The 19,798-nt window shown below is 42.8% G+C and overlaps 1 protein-coding gene across 1 annotated transcript in view; it reads right to left on the bottom strand.

Annotated features, from left to right (window-relative positions):
* SNX29 (sorting nexin 29) overlaps nt 1-19,798 on the bottom strand; it is a 412,861-nt gene that overhangs the window by 35,139 nt on the left and 357,924 nt on the right. The gene's annotated exons all lie outside the window — the stretch shown is intronic.

Genomic DNA, 19,798 nt, shown 5'->3' with positions numbered 1-19,798 from the left:
AACAAAGATTGTTCAACATAATTGTTCAGGGGAAGGATACAAAACGTTGTCTCAGAGATTTAACCTGTCAGTTTCCACTGTGAGGAACATAGTAAGGAAATGGAAGACCACAGGGACAGTTTTTGTTAAGCCCAGAAGTGGCAGGCCAAGAAAAATATCAGAAAGGCAGAGAAGAAGAATGGTGAGAACAGTCAAGGACAATCCACAGACCACCTCCAAAGAGCTGCAGCATCATCTTGCTGCAGATGGTGTCACTGTGCATCGGTCAACTATACAGCGCACTTTGCACAAATAGAAGCTGTATGGGAGAGTGATGAGAAAGAAGCCGTTTCTGCACATACGCCACAAATAGAGTTGCCTGAGGTATGAAAAAGCACATTTGGACAAGGCAGCTTCATTTTGGAAACAAAAATTGAGTTGTTTGGTTATAAAAAAAGGCGTTATGCATGGCGTCCAAAAAGAAACAGCATTCCAAGAAAAACACATGCTACCCACTGTAAAATTTGGTGGAGGTTCCATCATGCTTTGGGGCTGTGTGGCCAATGCCGGCATCGGGAATCTTGTTAAAGTTGAGGGTCGCATGGATTCCACTCAGTATCAGCAGATTCTTGAGAATAATGTTCAAGAATCAGTGACGAAGTTGAAGTTACGCCGGGGATGGATATTTCAGCAAGACAATGATCCAAAACACCGCTCCAAATCCTCAGGCATTCATGCAGAGGAACAATTACAATGTTCTGGAATGGCCATCCCAGTCCCCAGACCTGAATATCATTGAACATCTGTGGGATGATTTGAAGCGGGCTGTCCATGCTCGGCGACCATCTAACTTAACTGAACTTGAATTGTTTGTCCAAAATACCTTTATCCAGGATCCAGGAACTGATTAAAAGCTACAGGAAGCGACTAGAGGCTGTTATCTTTGCAAAAGGAGGATCTACTAAATATTAATGTCACTTTTCTGTTGAGGTGCCCATACTTTTGCACCGGTCAAATTTTGGTTTAATGCATATTGCACATTTTCTGTTAGTACAATAAACCTCATTTCAATCCTGAAATATTACTGTGTCCATCAGATATTAGATATATCAAACTGAAATGGCTGTTGCAAATACCAAAATATTTAGAACTAAAAATGATTAAGATTAATAGGGGTGCCCAAACTTTTTCATAGGACTGTATGAGGCCAAACACGTTTTGGACTATAGGGTATGATGTCCTTGACACCTTGCTTCCCCATACTGCAAGTTTTCGATAATTATGAGGCAGAGGATTGAATTGTGAGCCCATATTGGGCTCACAATGTACATCCCCCCATCAGTATGTTGTTTTTTATTTTTTTTAGTATGGGAGGAAATCCACGTAAACACGGGGAGAACATACAAAGTCCTTGCAGATGTTGTTCCTGCCAGAATTTGAACACAGGACTCCAGCGCTGCAAGGTTGCAGTGCTAGACACTGAGCCACCGTGTTGCTCCATCGCCTGGCACTATTTGTGTGCCTCTCTCCCTATGCTTGCTGTCAGATCCTCGTGAGTGCCCCCCTTTTTTTTTTTTCTTTTTGTTGTATGGATTTGTCTTAAAGGGTTATGCACCACCTATTGGGATTTTTTCAACACCTCCATTTGTTGTTACTGAACTAGGGAGTGCCGATCAACATTCACACTTTAACCCCTTTCCGACATGTGCCGTAATAGTACGGCGCGTGTCGGGTCTGTAACTATGGCGACCGCCCGGGAGCCGGGCGGCCGCCATAGCCGCCGGGTGTCTACTGCTTTAAGCAGTAGACAACCGGCTCTAATGCCTCCGATCGGTCCCCGGACCGATCAGAGGCATTAACCCCTCCGGCGCTGCTGTCAAAGGCCATTTTGGCAGGGATCGCCGGCTCCTGGAGCATGCTCCAGGGCCGACCCCCCGTTGCCATGACAGCCGGGAGCCTTGTTAAAGGCTCCCAGCCGGTCTGCAAATTCTCTCTTTTGCAGGCTGGTGTATACAGCCTGCAAAAGAGATGATGATATATTGTAATGCATTGCATTAGTGATCAGACCCCCTGGGGTTCAACACCCCTAGGGGGTCTAATAAATGCAAAAAAAAAAAAAAAAAGTAAAAAAAAATATAAAAAAATATAAAAAGTATTAAAAGTTCAAATCACCCCCCTTTCCCTAGAACAAATATAAAAGTAGTTAAAAACTGTGAAACATATACATGTTAGGTATCCCCGCGTCCGAAATCGCCCGCTCTACAAATCTATAAAAATATTTTTCCTGTTTGGTAAACGCCGTAGCAGGAAAAATAGTCAAAAGTGCCAAACCGCCGTTTTTTCACTGTTTTAATTCTGATAAAAATTTGAATAAAAAGTGATCAAAGCAATAACATTTCCCGAAAATGGTAGAACTAAAAAGTACACCCGGCCCCGCAAAAAAAGACACCCTATGCATCCCCGTACACCTATGTATAAAAAAGTTACGGCCGTCGGAATATGGCGACTTTTAGAAAAAAAATTTTTTAACACCGTTTTGGAATTTTTTTAGGGGTCAAAATGTAAATAAAACCATATAAATTGGGTATCCCTGGAACCGTACCAAAACACAGAATACAGGGGACATGTCATTTTGGCTGCACAGTGAACGCCGTAAAACCAAAGCCCGTAAGAAAGTCGCAGAAATGCATTTTTTCTTCAAATCCACCCCATTCTGAATTTTTTTCCTGCTTCCCAGTACATTATATAGAATAATTAATGGTGGCATCATGAAGAAAAAATTGTCCCGCAAAAATTAAGACCTCATATGACTCTGGGAGCGGAGAAATAAAAAAGTTATGGGGTTTAGAAGGAGGGGAGTCAAAAACGAAAAACGAAAATCAAAAAATGCCATCGGCGGGAAGGGGTTAAAGGAGTTGCCTGGAAAGTTCTTCTGCTAGGACCCCCAATGTTTAGCTGTATTCTATGAGGAACACACAGCAAGTGACCAATGCCCCGCAGAGTCACCACAGGAGAAACAATGCATTACACAGTTCTCACTGAAACCTAAGTGGAAATGCAGAAAATCTGTCATAGGAAATCTGGTTTTCTCAAAGAGGTGATCTTTGGCGAAGTTTAACTATACATGTACAGTACTGTACCAAAAGTTTTTGCTGCATTTTTTTCCCACACCTGCCAAAGTAAGAATATTTACAATATGAAGTGAATGAAGAAAAGAGAAATCTACATCACAACCAATATTTGATATCACCATCGTTTGAAGGAGTCCTGAAACTGAATATACGGTCCCCACAGGGCCCTGATCTCAACATCATCCAGTCTGCCTGGGATGACATGAAGAGAAAAAAGGATTGGAGCAAGCCTACATCCACAGAAGATCTGTGCTTAGTTCTCCAAGATGTTTGGAACCTTCTCCCTGCTGAGTTCCTTCAAAAACTTTCTGCAAGTGTATGTAGAACAATTGATGGAAGGCAAAGGCTGGTCATATTATGTTCACTGACAATAATAAACTATTAACCCTTCTAATTCTGAAAGCACTCCTACTTTGCAGCATATTTCCCACACCTTTCTTAAAAATTTTAGATAGTACATCATAATATAATGATCACATAGAATCATTTCTTAGAACTCTGCTGCTCTTCTGTTATTCCCTCTAGGAAATTTCAGGAATAAATTGAAACTCAGTTGGGGTTGTGTCTATGCACAATTTGACAAGACCTGTCCAGTCAGGATTTTGACAGACTAGACCTCTTTGTGTCATGACCACTGTAACCACTAAGACCAGCGATTGGTCCTTTGGAGAAAAATCTAGCCAAGGGGAAAGAATCTAGCCAACCTCAAACATCCTCTTCAAGAGACATCCTAAGTATACTCTGTCTATTTGGCAAAAAAAGAAAACAAAAAGTTGTCACGTGAAAATTGACAAAGAGAAATGTGTGCGTACTATTTGTTGACTATATTATATTCAAGCACTTGCCATTTCTTAAACTAGACTGATGAAGAACTACCAATGTGAACAACAAGAAACCAGCATCACGCACAGGCTCCGATCTATATAGGTTACACTTTCAGTAATTCAATACTTTTTACAGGTGAGAGAATCAGGTAACTTCTTGTAATATTAGGGCCAATAAAATATCATATATATCCTCCACTCTGCCTCAGCAGCCATTGATTTCTGGCCAGTGGATGTAAATGACCCATATTTCATCATGTCGATATTGGGATCACTGGGTGTTTTGCTAGTTAAACCATATTACTATAAAGTAAATGCAGAGTCGCTGGGAATGTAATTCATTCAGTAAATAGACTGAAGATCTGACTCCATAATTAAAATGTATACAAGGAAAGGTCAGGAGGCGCAATAATCAATCCGAAATACAAAGGACCTCATGTATCAATGTGTCTTCACTAAAACAGTGCCCCAAGTAAAACCTAAGAACCTAGATGGAGGTCTCAATGTGATTGAAGTGCACAGGGGACATGAACATTATAGCCCTTATGGGCATCATCCATATTTAAGTAGCAACTACAGTCCTATGAAAAAGTTTGGGCACCCCTATTAATCTTAATCATTTTTAGTTCTAAATATTTTGGTATTTGCAACAGCCATTTCAGTTTGATATATATAATAACTGATGGACACAGTAATATTTCAGGATTGAAATGAGGTTTATTGTACTAACAGAAAATGCGCAATATGCATTAAACCAAAATTTGACCGGTGCAAAAGTATGGGCACCTCAACAGAAAAGTGACATTAATATTTAGTGGACAGTTTCCACTGTGAGGAACATAGTAAGGAAATGGAAGACCACAGGGACAGTTCTTGTTAAGCCCAGAAGTGGCAGGCCAAGAAAAATATCAGAAAGGCAGAGAAGAAGAATGGTGAGAACAGTCAAGGACAATCCACAGACCACCTCCAAAGAGCTGCAGCATCATCTTGCTGCAGATGGTGTCACTGTGCATCAGTCAGCAATACAGCGCACTTTGCACAAATAGAAGCTGTATGGGAGAGTGATGAGAAAGAAGCCGTTTCTGCACGTACGCCACAAATAGAGTTGCCTGAGGTATGAAAAAGCACATTTGGACAAGGCAGCTTCATTTTGGAAACAAAAATTGAGTTGTTTGGTTATAAAAAAAGGCGTTATGCATGGCGTCCAAAAAGAAACAGCATTCCAAGAAAAACACATGCTACCCACTGTAAAATTTGGTGGAGGTTCCATCATGCTTTGGGGCTGTGTGGCCAATGCCGGCATCGGGAATCTTGTTAAAGTTGAGAGTCGCATGGATTCCACTCAGTATCAGCAGATTCTTGAGAATAATGTTCAAGAATCAGTGACGAAGTTGAAGTTACGCCGGGGATGGATATTTCAGCAAGACAATGATCCAAAACACCAAACCAAAATTTGACCGGTGCAAAAGTATGGGCACCTCAACAGAAAAGTGACATTAATATTTAGTACATCCTCCTTTTGCAAAGATAACAGCCTCTAGTCGCTTCCTGTAGATTTTAATCAGTTCCTGGATCCTGGATAAAGGTATTTTGGACAAACAATTCAAGTTCAGTTAAGTTAGATGGTCGCCGAGCATGGACAGCCCGCTTCAAATCATCCCACAGATGTTCAATGATATTCAGGTCTGGGGACTGGGATGGCCATTCCAGAACATTGTAATTGTTCCTCTGCATGAATGCCTGAGGATTTGGAGCGGTATTTTGGATCATTGTCTTGCTGAAATATCCATCCCCGGCGTAACTTCAACTTCGTCACTGATTCTTGAACATTATTCTCAAGAATCTGCTGATACTGAGTGGAATCCATGCGACCCTCAACTTTAACAAGATTCCCGATGCCGGCATTGGCCACACAGCCCCAAAGCATGATGGAACCTCCACCAAATTTTACAGTGGGTAGCATGTGTTTTTCTTGGAATGCTGTTTCTTTTTGGACGCCATGCATAACGCCTTTTTTTATAACCAAACAACTCAATTTTTGTTTCCAAAATGAAGCTGCCTTGTCCAAATGTGCTTTTTCATACCTCAGGCAACTCTATTTGTGGCGTACGTGCAGAAACGGCTTCTTTCTCATCACTCTCCCATACAGCTTCTATTTGTGCAAAGTGCGCTGTATAGTTGACCGATGCACAGTGACACCATCTGCAGCAAGATGATGCTGCAGCTCTTTGGAGGTGGTCTGTGGATTGTCCTTGACTGTTCTCACCATTCTTCTTCTCTGCCTTTCTGATATTTTTCTTGGCCTGCCACTTCTGGGCTTAACAAGAACTGTCCCTGTGGTCTTCCATTTCCTTACTATGTTCCTCACAGTGGAAACTGACAGGTTAAATCTCTGAGACAACGTTTTGTATCCTTCCCCTGAACAATTATGTTGAACAATCTTTGTTTTCAGATCATTTGAGAGCGGGCTGTCCATGTTCGGCGACCATCAAACTTAACTGAACTTGAATTGTTTTGTAGAAAGAAATGGTCCAAAATACCTTCATCCAGGATCCAGGAACTGATTAAAAGCTACAGGAAGTGACTAGAGGCTGTTATCTTTGCAAAAGGAGGATGTACTAAATATTAATGTCACTTTTCTGTTGAGGTGTCCATATTTTTGACCGGTCAAATTTTGGTTTAATGCATATTGCGCATTTTCTGTTAGTACAATAAACCTCATTTCAATCCTGAAATATTACTGTGTCCATCAGTTATTAGATATATCAAACTGAAATGGCTGTTGCAAACACCAAAATATTTAGAACTAAAAATGATTAAGATTAATAGGGGTGCCAAACTTTTTCATAGGACTGTATATTCCATTTCTCCTCTTTAACCATGGGATATATATAACCTCTAGCAGCACTCAGGTCCATTAATGGAAAAAAAAACAACAACAACTTATGACTCTTGGAATTCATTGTTCCTTAAAGGGTTATTCCCATCTCAAGTATCTTAGCTATACTGGTAGCTTATGTAAATTGAAGACTTTTCCAAAATATATTGCTTTAGCTTTTGCTTTGTTTTCCTGCTATGTGAACTTATTCCTCTCATTGTTTACACAGTGTTTCCATAGAGCTGGACCTGTGTGATGAGACAGGATAGATGACCTCACTCACTGCTATCTACAGCTCTGCTGTTCAGCTAATTGCAGTTTGCTGATTAAAGTCCTGCCTGTTATCTCTCTATGTAAACACAGATATAACACAGAGTCCTTCTCTAAAAGCATTTGCATTTCATCTGATCTGCATTTATATTAGATTTCCAGTAATCCTAAGTATTGTGATATGTCATAGTGTCCTGTTCAGCAAGCTGGGAAGGGAGGGGGACAGGAAGTGAGAACAGGAGACAGCAGGCTAAGCTTCTGAAACAGGGAGATGGCAAAACCCCTTTAAAAGGGTTGTTCAGAACTCATGATTTTATGGCCTATGTTTGCAATAGGCCATAAATATTTGCTTGGTGGGGGGCAGATAGGCATCCCTCACAATAATCAGTTGTATGGGGCAACTTACAGCACTGTACCATACAGATCACAGTGCTTGAAGCAGTTGGCTCAGTGTGCTGTATAGGAGCCAGGTGTCAGTACTGCCACTCAGCTCCAATTGAATAAATACACATTTATTTTTAGATTTTTTTTTTTTTTTTTAGATTTTTTAGAAAAATTTGTAAATGAACTTTCCATTCAAAGAAGATGACAGATGATGAAATGGTAATGATACATTGGTCTGGGTCTCACATTGACCATGAATGATGTGAAGATCCATTACCAGTGAATGATGTATCATTAAACCACTATCATTTCCTGACATATCATGGACAAATCACCAGACAGGGTACGGACCATTTGGTTTGTTGATGAAGCAAATATATATTTATACGTTGGGTTATTATGACCATTAACTGACTGTACCTCTGTAGTAAATGACTGTGAATTCACCCATCTATTCTCAGCTACTGCTATTCCTCTACACATTAGGTATTTATGAACTAGTAATATATTCATTATATCTGATGTTGCTACCATTTACTTCTCATAAAGTTTAATCAATGTTATTGTAACAATGAGAAAGTCATATAATGCAGGGCTGGATAATAGGGAGGGAAAACCGGGCAGCTGCCCTGGGGCCTCCACCATCTAAGTGATACATTTCGCTAAACAAAACTCAACTCAACTGTATAAAATGACTCCTTTCCCAGGTATAACAGTGTCTCTCAGTAAATGGTTAACTCTAGGACCAGACAAACATGAAATATACAGCTAAGGCTAGGCTCACATTTGTGTTGTATTCCCCATCACAGATTCCGCTCAAAATCGGCGCAGAGAAAAGTCCTGCAAGGAGGACTTTTCTCTCTGCCAGAAATTGTATGGAAATGTGGTGGACCCCATTATAGTTTATGTGTGGGGGGCTATAACCTGTGTGTGTGGGACACTATTAGGCCACTATTACTGTAACTGTAGTATTACTTATGTGGTGAAGGGAACTATTACGTGTGTGTGTTGCTGTTAGAAAACTATTACATGTGGGGTGGCACTGTAACCCAAAGCACCACAGTATCTTCAAAGCGTTGATTCGCAGGGGCCCCGGGTGATCTCTTACAGCTCCCAGTATTGTTAACACACCAGGCGCTGCACCACTCAGTTTTGGGGACTAAATCAGTATCCCTTTTACGTATCTGAGATACCGCTGCAGCACTCATGACTAGTTATGGCATTGATGGTAACAGATGAATAACCACTTAAGGTATGGGCCAATTTCCCTGGTATAGAACACATATTTGGGGCTTCTTTGTATATGCAATTTTGAGGGTTATAACATTTTTATACTTTTTTGTATTTATATACATTTTTATGATTTTTTTTTACATTATAATTTATAAACATTTTATAATTTTAGAAGTGCCCCTAAAAATCTATTTAAAACAGTTTTCCATCTCTGTTAGGGTAATTTGCATGTTGCTGGGGATATAACCTATGATGTGGATGTGACATTAAAGGGGTTGTCCCATCACAAGGATCCTATCTATACTGTTTGTTAATGTGAATGTAAGACCTTTCCTAAATACATTGCTTCAGCAAAACTGCTTTATTTGTCCCTTGACTTATCTCCTCATAAGTCAAGGGATGTATCAGCCTGCTCTGAGAGGGGAGGGAGGAGGGGCTAAGTGCACGGGAGCGAGCCTGGAGGGGGGTAGTTTACCCTTTGGGGGGAAGGGGCCGCCAATGCAGACCGGCATCCGCTGTAATGGAGAGGCGGATGCCGGGGAGTGTAGACGCCGGCACAGATGCACAGGTGCCTGCAACATCGCTATGCTTCTGCCCTGCATGAAGCCAGCAGCGGCAGGAGCGATGCTGCTATTCCGGGGGGCGGAGGAGCGGAATAACAGCATCGCTTCTGCCGCTGCTGGCTTCATGCAGGGCAGAAGCATAGCGATGTTGCAGGCACCTGTGCTGGCGTCTACACTCCCCGGCATCCGCCTCTCCATTACAGCGGATGCCGGGTCTGTATTCACATATGCACAGCTACCGGCGAGATGCCGCTGGCCCTGCGTGCACACTCATAGACCAGTCTAGCCTTCACCATGCCAATACAGACCCGACATCCGCTGTAATAGAGAGAGGCGGATGTCGGGTCTGTATTCGCATTATGAAGGCTAGACTGGTCTATGAGCGCGCACGCAGGGCCAGTGGCATCTCGCCGCTTGGTTTTGCATATGTGACCCCGCCCACCAATGACGCAACAAAGCCGGAAGACAGAAGATTTTTCAACAACGAAGACTGGTGAGTATGCGACGTGGGACAACCCCTTTAACTTAGTTTTATTTATTCATTCATTCATTTTTCCATAAGGCCATAATAGAATTTTGGGGGACATCTTAACATTACTCTTTTTTTGCTACTTAGTTTCCCTGTAACTAAGGCTGATATATTGGCGTAAGAAGACTTTGTAGACAAGTATATAGAGTGTAAACAAGATTTTATTCACCGAGTAATCAATTAGTAAAGCGAGTGACGTTTCGGTCAATTTATGACCTTCGTCAGGTTCTTAAGAGTAGATGTGATAGTACAGCAGAAGTTATGCCAGGAGGGCAGAAGAACTCAAAAGAAAGCATCTGGCTCCTACGGCAATGTCACTTTGTAAGGTCTAGGAATATGGAAAGTACTGTCTGTAAAGGAGCACTGACTGATCATGGGTTGGGACCCTGCTTTGTGAAATGCAGTCTCCTAACCTGAACTGCAGAGCTGATCTGGGTCCTCCAAGACCCAGCAGCTTCTACAACTCCCAGACCCCGGTAGATCAAGAGATTTGTGGGTCTAATGGGAGCCTTGTCATGGTTGCTCCCATACCTTGTATACACAGTACTGTCCTGATCTTCTCTATGGGAGGCCTGGAATTGGTGAAGCCGATAATAACCGACCCCAACATTCCCTAGATCTCTCTCTAAACGATGACTTTTATGCCAAACATCACTGAGCCTCACTTTATCCTGAATGCAAGCCATAATTTGGATGGGTGTAAGCTTATACATTGTCTTTTTACTAAGAGAGGTTACCAATCATTGTCAAAGAAGCACAAGGGTTCTCCCTAACGTTTATTGGACGTGTCTAAGTACATAGGAGTTTGACCTCAATAAGGCTCCAGGTCTTACTGCAAAATAATAAAATAAAAATATCCAACTAGAGTTTTTCTTACTTGAAGAGGTAAAGAGCTACATTAGTATGCTTTATAGGTATGTCTGAGAGCTAGCTTGTCAACTGTTTGCAATCATGTCAGAATTGTGAGCTCAGGCTGTCATATAAGTTCTGTACAAGGTAAGCTGAAGCCAGAGTTTAACTGAACAGCGTGAAGACAGCAAATAGGAAGTAGAGAGCAGCGAGGACTTGGGCACATTGACGTAGTGTCAGTAAGGGAAGTACTGTTTATGTTTAACCTATTTTGTCATTTTAATTGGGTCCGTCATCATAACCCAGCATATTGAATCAGCCCAGCAGATAGATAGGTTAGGGTCATCTAAAGCAAACAATGTTTTCCTTTTGTGAATCAACGCCTCCGTTGCTTAGATATTGTAGTTTTTGTTAAATGACCTCTTTGGAGCAATGGCGACAGCCATTTACAAAAATGCCAATATCTCAGAGGCAGATTCACAAGGGGAAAACACGACCTGAGTCAGGTCACCCGAACCTAATCTCTTAGTGGCGATTGGTTGATATGCTGGGTTCTGTTGACAAACTCCCTTAAAAAATATATATTTTTGAGCAAAGTACTCTGTATTCAAACAGACTATATCAAAGTATCATGCTATTCCAGGCACGGCATAAGCACAGTGTGAGTACCCTATAAAGTAGTGGGATGTAATCCCTGGTGTGATCAAGGCCCTAAAGTATGTCTTGTAGAAAACTTTTGGGTAACAATTGAACACCAAATAACTAGATAACAGTTTACAACTTGGAAACACCACAGCATAGCATCCCCTATATGGCTTCTGCAAAGATAAATGGCAACCTCTCTGAAATGAACGAATATCTTCCTTCCCCTATCACATGGCAATTTCAGAAGTAATAAGGACATTGCCGCGTCCCCATTCTTCAGACTCGGAGTTTGTAAACCAAAGGGGTTGTTAACTTCCAATGGAATTTAGAAACCGTAACAAATGGATTTACTCTGGGGTCAATATCTTCAGTGGAAAAAAATTAGAATAATTCTGGCTGACCCTCATAAACCAACAGATGAGCGGCTAAACATATGCCAGAGCTGCTATTTTTAACCAGTTCTTCCTGACGGGAAGATATTGATTTATGTCTCAATAAAATCTTTGACTTGAACTTTTTCTACAGTTTAATTAAAGTTAAGAGTAATCCCAGTCGGCGGGCACCCCCTGCCATAAACCAGACAAAACCAGGCGTCTCTGATTCATGCTTACACATCTGACACAAGATAGCAAAGTGCCATTAATATTCATTACTAATTATCCGCTGCCTCTTTACAAAGAGCAAGGCTTTTACTCTGCCCTTTGCGGCTTCATTGCTATCTTCAGACGAAAGGTTTTCTTCCTTTTTAAAATTTTTTAAAAAGTTTGTCAAACTTTAAACTATAAAACAACAAAAAGAGTGTAAAAATCGTGTAATATGTATATAGCTGAAGTGGACCTGTTATGTCTTATCTGCAGCCGGAGGAGCTGAACAGTTTGCTATATGTATATTATCGTTTTGTGGTAAATGGTTTATTATAACACATATCTTTTTTTTTTTTTTTTTTTTTTTTTTCAAATAGCGTAAACAAACAGAAAAAACAGAGGTATGACATAATGAAAAACATACAGAACATTACATTACTAAATTGAATAAAGGAAAAAGGGGGGGGGGGGGGAAGAGTCAGAAACCACGTAGTGCACAGTAATAGTCCCAGGACGACCAGAGGGCCTGGAAAGAATCCATGATATGATTAAGAGATGCTGTTAAAGGGGCTCTATCAGCAAAATCATGCTGATAGAGCCCCACATATGTGTGAATAGCCTTTAAAAAGGCTATTCAGGCACCGTAAAAGTTATATTAAACTACCCCCCAGTTTTAAAATAATAACCTAAAAAAGAATGTTATCTACTTAAGCATCGTGCACTGTGGGCGGACATTCAGGGTGTGTCTTCATCTTCATCCACGCCTCTTCTTCCTTCGATGTCCTCTGGCCCCGTCTTCCTCTGGCGCTCGCGAGCGGACACTGATATAAAAAAAAATGGCCTGGGCGCTTGCACAGTAGCATGCGGCTTCTACTACAGCTACTGCGTAGGCGCCCAGGCCATTTTTTTATATCAGTGTCTGCTCGCGAGCGCCGGAGGAAGACAGGACCGGAGGACATCGGAGGAAGAAGAGGCGTGGAAGAAGACGACGGTGCACCCTGAATGCCCGCCCACAGTGCACGATGTGTAAGTAGATAACATTCTTTTTTAGGGTTTTATTTTAAAACTGGGGGGTAGTTTAATATAACATTTACGGTGCCTGAATAGCCTTTTTAAAGGCTATTCACGCATATGTGGGGCTCTAGCAGCATGATTTTGCTGATAGAGCCCCTTTAAGTACTCCATACTACGGATATCCTTAATTCTAGCAATAAGGTCCACTTCCGAGGGTGGAGAGGACCTCTTCCATTGGAGGGCTATGAGCGTTTTGGCTGCGGTGCAAATGTAAAAAAACAATTTAGAGATCTGTTTACCTAGATGCTTAGGAGGAAGATTAAGTAAGTAAATAAGCAGATCAAGTGGGACTCCTCAGATAAAGAGAGCATTGGTAAGGGACTGAACTGCCAACCAAAAGGGACCGATAAATGCACAGTCCCAAAAGATATGGCATAATGTACCTACACTCGACTGGCAGCGCCAGCTGAGGGGAGAAACACTAGGGTTAAGGGAATGGAGCAGGGCAGGGGTATGATTCCAGTGCATGAGTATTTTAAACGGAGTCTCACGAAATGAAATACAAGTGGAAGATTTAATGGCGCGAGACCAAATTACCTGCGACTGGCCGGGTGAAATCTAACGCCTCTGACCATTTAGCCATGTACCGTATTTTTCGGACTATAAGACGCACTTTTTTTCCACCAAATTTGGGGGGAAAAGAAGGGTGCGTCTTATAGTCCGAATGTGGCGCCTGGCATCCGCTGTACTAGAGAGACGGATGCCAGCAAGGGATAGATGCAGGTGCTGGGGCCTGAGACATCGCTGCACTCCTCTGCCCTGCATGAAGCCAGCAGCGGGAGGAGTGATGCTATTCCGCTCCTCCGTCCCCCCGCCACTGGCTTCATGCAGGGCAGAGGAGCGCAGCGATGTCTCAGGCCCCGGCACCTGTGATGGCGTTTATCCCTCGCCGGCATCCGCCTCTCTAGTACAGCGGATGCCGGGTCTGTAGTCTGTATTGGCGGCCCCTTCTCCCCCGGGGCCGGTCCCCACCGGCCCCGTACCTTTGAAGTTGCAGGCCGGCTCCTGCGCAGCGATATCGCAAGAGCCGACCTGTTCGGGTGACAGCCGAGAGCCTAATGAAGGCTAACAGGCCTGTCACTGCTATATTAGTATTGCGGCTGGGTCTGTGACCAGCCGTAATACTAATATACAGAATGTCCCATAGACGGCAATACAGTTGTATTGCCGTCTATGGGACTTGCAATCAAGTGACCGCAGGTTCAAGCCCCCGGGGGGGAATAAAATAGTAAAATAAAAAAAAAAGCTTTAAAAAAAATATAATAAAAATATGAAATAAAAGTTCTAAATCACCTCCTTTCCCTAGAATATATATAACAGTAGAAAATCATATATCATAAACCGCCGGGTTTTTTTTCAATACGAGGTGATCTAAGCAATAGATATTCCCCAAAATGGTATAACTAAAAAGTACTTCTGGCCCCGCAAAAAAAAAAAAAACACTCTATGCATCCCCGTACAGCTGCAGGGTCACCTGTCAATGTGGCCTTGCAGCTGTTGCAAAACTACAACTCCCATATATTAAATATTTTACCATTTTTTGCTTCAAAATTTTTTTCCCCTATTTTCCTCCTCTAAAACCTAGGTGCGTCTTATAGTCCAGTGCGTCTTATAGTCCGAAAAATACGGTACTTGTGGGAGATAGGGGTATTCCCCTCAGGAGAGAAGAGAAGCCTATATATAGATCAAATCAAGCCGGCGGTCGAGGTACCCACTCAGCAAATTTTCTCGAAGGCAGTAGGTGTGGATACCCAAAGAGAACCAAACTGGGAAGAGATAAAATGAGTAGAGATGAGCGAGTAGTATTCGTTCGAATATCGAATCCTATTATAGTCTATGGGAAAAAACAGGAATGTTGTTCCGGTTTCCATGAAAACCAAAGTTCAACACCTTGAATCCTCCAAGTTCTGGAAGCAGCAGGATGAGGAGCACGAGGAGGTTTTTGCATTGAATTCAATGGAATTTTCTCGCGTGGTATTTGACCGATACAAGTATTCGATCGAATAGTGGTATTCCATCGAATACTACTCGCTCATCTCTAAAAATGAGCAATCTGTTGATAGTGAAACCACTCTGAAGCTGACATCAGCAAGGTGGAAGTAAAATAATCAAAGGGCCTGAGCTCCAAAGTCAACCCCCCCCCCTCCTCGGTTCTACCAGAGAGCATCACGGAGCGGGGAATACAATGACACTTGCCATTCCATATGAACTGGAAAATCGCCTTCTGGAGAGCATGCAACTCGGACTGTGGAACCGCCACGGGAAGAGTATCAAAAAGTACAAGAGTTTCGGAAGAAGGGTCATTCTGACAGCATTAATACGGCCAATGAGGGAAATACAGAGGGGGCGCCATTTATCTAGAAGGGAGCGTAGTTCCCCAAACAGACGGGGATAGTTAGCTGAGTAGAGAGTGGAATAGGATGGGGACAGATGAATACCCAAATAACGGAGGGAGTGAGTACGACACTAAAGTTAGACTGCAGGAGGCGCAAGGTTGCATCAGGGATATTCAGAGGGAGAGCCTCAGTCTTGGCAGGATTAACCTTGTAGCCAGAGAGAGTGCCATACGATTTCAATGCACCAAAGAGGTTAGGAAGAGATGTATGGGGAGTAGTGAGGGTCAAAAGGACATCATCCGCAAAGAGGCTGATATTAAATTCTGGGTCTTTGACCCTCACTCCAGAAAAGCCAGGGCTAGAGCGGATCTGAGATGCTAAAGGCTCAATACACAATTCGAATATTAGCGGGGACAGCGGGCATCCTTGACGCGTCCCACTGCAGACGGGGAACAGGGACGAGACAGAGTTGGGAAGTTTAACCACTGCCAAGGGAGAAGAATATAAAGCCCTAACAGCAGTGAGGAAGGCCCCGGAGAATCCGAATCTCTGGAGGGTCGCTAGCATAAATGACCAGTCTAGATGGTCAAAAGCCTTCTCTGCATCAAGGCTTAAGAGGAGCGCAGGAGTAGCAAAATAATTAGCTGCGTCTATCAAGTCCAGAGTCCTTCTAGTGTTGCCGCAATGCCGAAATCTCAGCCCTAATTTCAGTGAGAATTTCTGTACGACAGGCCTCAGTAACTTCAGCAATCAGAGAATGAGTAAGAAACTGGAGCCATTGTGGGAGGGGTGGAGGATAGCACATCTTTCTCCATATGGAGCATTGGTGGAGTTGCAGAGGAGGATTGTGGGGACATAACAGCGTAGGGGGACAGAGATGGAGTCGCCCCAATATCCGGGTCAAGACCCCCCGAGTGTGCAGGCGAATGAAGCCCTTGCAATGGGTTGTCAATCTGAGGGGCAGGAGGTGAGGAGGAGGCAGAGCACAGTTCCATAGCCCCTAGATATATTGCAGGGTTGTTGCCAGGGGAACCCAGTCCTGAAGGGCCAGAGGTGTAGGGTTAGGAGGGGGTGCTTGAAGGGCAGGGTACACAGGAGAAGGGACAGTGCCAGGTACCTGTAGAGCTGGTCTGTGCACATGTACCTCCGCCGCCATCTTGGGTCCTGAAAGCTCCTCCACATGGATGCTGGGAGCCGATGCTGAAGCCGGCAGGGGAGAGACAGCTGTGAGCGTTGGGGACGAATCAGCCGCCAGGAGCCGAGGTGTAGCAAGAGGTTGCCGAGGCGATCGTGACGTTGTCAGCTGCTCTGCGATGCAGCCAGCAGTGTAGAAGGAGGCAGCGTGGCCTGTAAAGATGGCCGCTGCCACGTGGTAGGCCTTGTGGAGGACGACGCCGGGGCCATATAGGCTGAAATCCCGGGCTGCCTGGCGGTGGTAGAAGAGGCAGCAGAGCCTGCAGGAGGGATCCCTGGGGTCTTTCTCCCCATTTTTTGCAGCTGAGAAGCAGAGAGAGGTCTTTATTAATGCAGGTGAGGCAGGAGCCGACACAAGAAGCATCCTACCTCATGTAAGTCACAGGCCATGCCCCATAACACAGATTTTTACTCATCTAAATGTCTACTCTGTGTCTTGGAGTCCATTGTGCCATCCTATTCCATAACGGACTGATTTTCAATATGCTCAGGTCCTCCGGCTAGATATAACCCGACATATACTGATCAGACACACTTCTGAGCATTTTGGTGTCTTGCTTATCCAGATCCATTCAGGAGACACCTAGTGGCAGGAACTTTAGGTTATGTGCACACAGAGTTTTTTGCAGGCAGATTTTGACCTGAATCCACCTGCAAAAAAGGCTCCAATTCACTTCAATGGGAACCGCTCGCTTTTTTTTCCTGCTAGCTAGTGGAAAAAGGAAGCGACATGCCCTATCTTGCCGCGGATTCCACGGCTAAGTCAACCGTGGCGTCCATGGCTCGAGAATCTCTCCCAATTAGCCCATTCATTCGGGCCTAACCAGGAGCGGGATGCCAATGCACTGCATTGGCATCCTGTTGCGGCTAGCCATGCGGAGAACTCATGCAGTGGAAAAGGTTTCTGCTGTATGAACAGACCCTCACAGAGGTTTTTCAGGCAGGAAACAGCACTGTTTTAAAATAACATGCATTGCAATGTTCTCCAGAATCACATGTTCTATTTCTATGTTGTCTGGAAAGTTACTGATTATTTAAACAGTGTAACTGTATTGTAGATAGTGAAGACTGTGTCAGGAACAGCGTTCCTTTAACAGTAATCAGCCCTGAAGAAGTCTTGCAAAGAATACATGGAGGTTCATGTCTTTGTAAACTCATCCATTTTCCGCTGGTACACAGCTAAGGGGGGTAGGGTCTTCTTATTATTTATCTCCCACTGCAGACAGAGCTGTCAGATGTGCTAATCTTGCAACTAGTTGTCTTTCAGTCAGGCATAGAACTGTGATAAGGAATGGGGAAGAAATGATTAATCTCCTTAGAAACAATAATAATTTCTTATACTTCTCAATATAGATTTCAATATGAGACAATCTGAATAAGGGAGACAATGCTGGAATTTTTCCATTGAGAGTATTTTCTTTGATTAGTGTAACTTTAAAATATAGATGTACATAAAAAACCTGCAATGTAATATTCTGCATCAAAGCATCGAGCATGGGAGGACATTTCCTAGTATAATTCTGTAGACCGTTATGACCCACATAGTACATTTGGTAAAACCTAAGTCAGACGGGGTAGGATTGTTCATATAGAACATCAAAGCTGAAAGTAATTAGAACTTGTGTCTTATCAACTGTGTCCAATAACCAAGCTGGAAATTAGAAAGGTGACATTTCAAGACACTACTTAGTGTTCTGATCGCTTGCCAAACATATTGACAGTCCTGTCAATGTATATCTGTCAGGAGACATCTGACCCTGTCAACCTTCATTTTGTCAAAGCCAACCTTTCATCAAGTGGTGGCGATCAATTAACTTACCTCATTAACTCTGGAATGTAATGGGGGGTTTGGGGAATCGCTGCTATATGGCTACAATATAGAAAATACTGTGTGCTTACATACTAGTATTCTATTATCTCCTACAAGTCACGTGGCACAAAAACACAAACAGCGCCAGATAATTAGAACCAACTAATTATTGCCATGGGAATGCCAGAAATGTTTTGGCAAAGTTTTTTTTTTTTTAATGGGAAAAGGTACCAAGGTATGTAATCAAATAAACACACAAGAAGTAGAGCTTGACAGAGAAAGACCTACGGTAAAGAGAATGTTCCACCATTAAAGAAGTTTTCAGGCCTGTTAGTGCTATTATTGGGTTAAAAGTACCCATATCATTTTAGCAGTGTTTAAAGTGATTTCTGAGTATCTGTGGGAGATCCTGGAATCTTCCCCTTCCTCTATCACTCAGATAATACAAGTAAGTTAGACATTAGGCGGGGGGTTAGTTTATGGGTTAATTTGTCTTTTATCCCAGACATCCGCTTTAATTAATGAAAATTATTTATCCTCTATCCATAAGGCTAGTTACAGACGACTGTATGTATTTTGTGGTTAGCAATCAGTATTTCTTTTTGCAGACAGTAAGTCTTCAGTGTATCCAGTGCCTCTTCAGCATCAGTGCTGTATGCCATAACTGTGTGATCCTAGTTTATGGATCCACCAAAAAAAAACACAGGAGACATTTAGTGATGTTCCTAGCTAGTCTGCAAAACAGATGGCACCCTGATGACACAATGAGTACATCAGTGTGCCGTCCTAGGTTTTTAGTCTCCCATAGGCTTCTATGGATGAGTCCGTTCTCGCTCACGGACATCTGCAAGGGGCCCAAGACAGAGAATCAGCAATCAGAACCTCACTAATCCTGAAAATAGGTTTTTTTACTTCCGTTTTGGAAGTAGCCATGGTGGATGCTCCATTCATTTCAGTGTGCGAGGGTGCAAACAGGTGTAAACAACACTATTCTCAGGATAAGTAGAAGTTTGAGTGGTCAGACTGACATCGATCAGCAATTTATCCTCTATCCTATGTGATCTCATGTTGACCTTCTAAGAATTAAATGCCTTTCAGTTGTCTCAAGGGGAATAGACCTTCTTGTAAGGATAAGACTAGATGGATTGTGAAACACAAGCTCCTCAATAAGGTGTCTCATACTCCTTTCACTAGCCAAAAATGATGATTATATAGCTTGTGTCACATAAGTTACCGGTATAATGAAAGAGATAACAGCTGTCCGTACTGTATACTTATGGTGTCTTAGATTACTCATACAGCATATACAGAGAAAAGGATAGCTGTACTGTCCAGAGATGGTACTGTCTCTAGCTGCTCATGTGATGCTTTGTTAAGTTATCAAAGGAATAATAGGAGAAGAAAGTGGAATGAAAATCTTAATATGGTCAGATACAGACAGGGTAAAGTCCGAGTTCTGATTCAGATGCTGCCCCCCCCCCCTTCTAGAGAAGTAAGGTAGCCTCTGAGTTAGGG

Source organism: Leptodactylus fuscus, chromosome 8, assembly GCF_031893055.1.
Source record: "Leptodactylus fuscus isolate aLepFus1 chromosome 8, aLepFus1.hap2, whole genome shotgun sequence".
Classification (NCBI taxonomy): domain Eukaryota; kingdom Metazoa; phylum Chordata; class Amphibia; order Anura; family Leptodactylidae; genus Leptodactylus; species Leptodactylus fuscus.
This window is presented reverse-complemented; position numbering and strand designations above follow the sequence as displayed.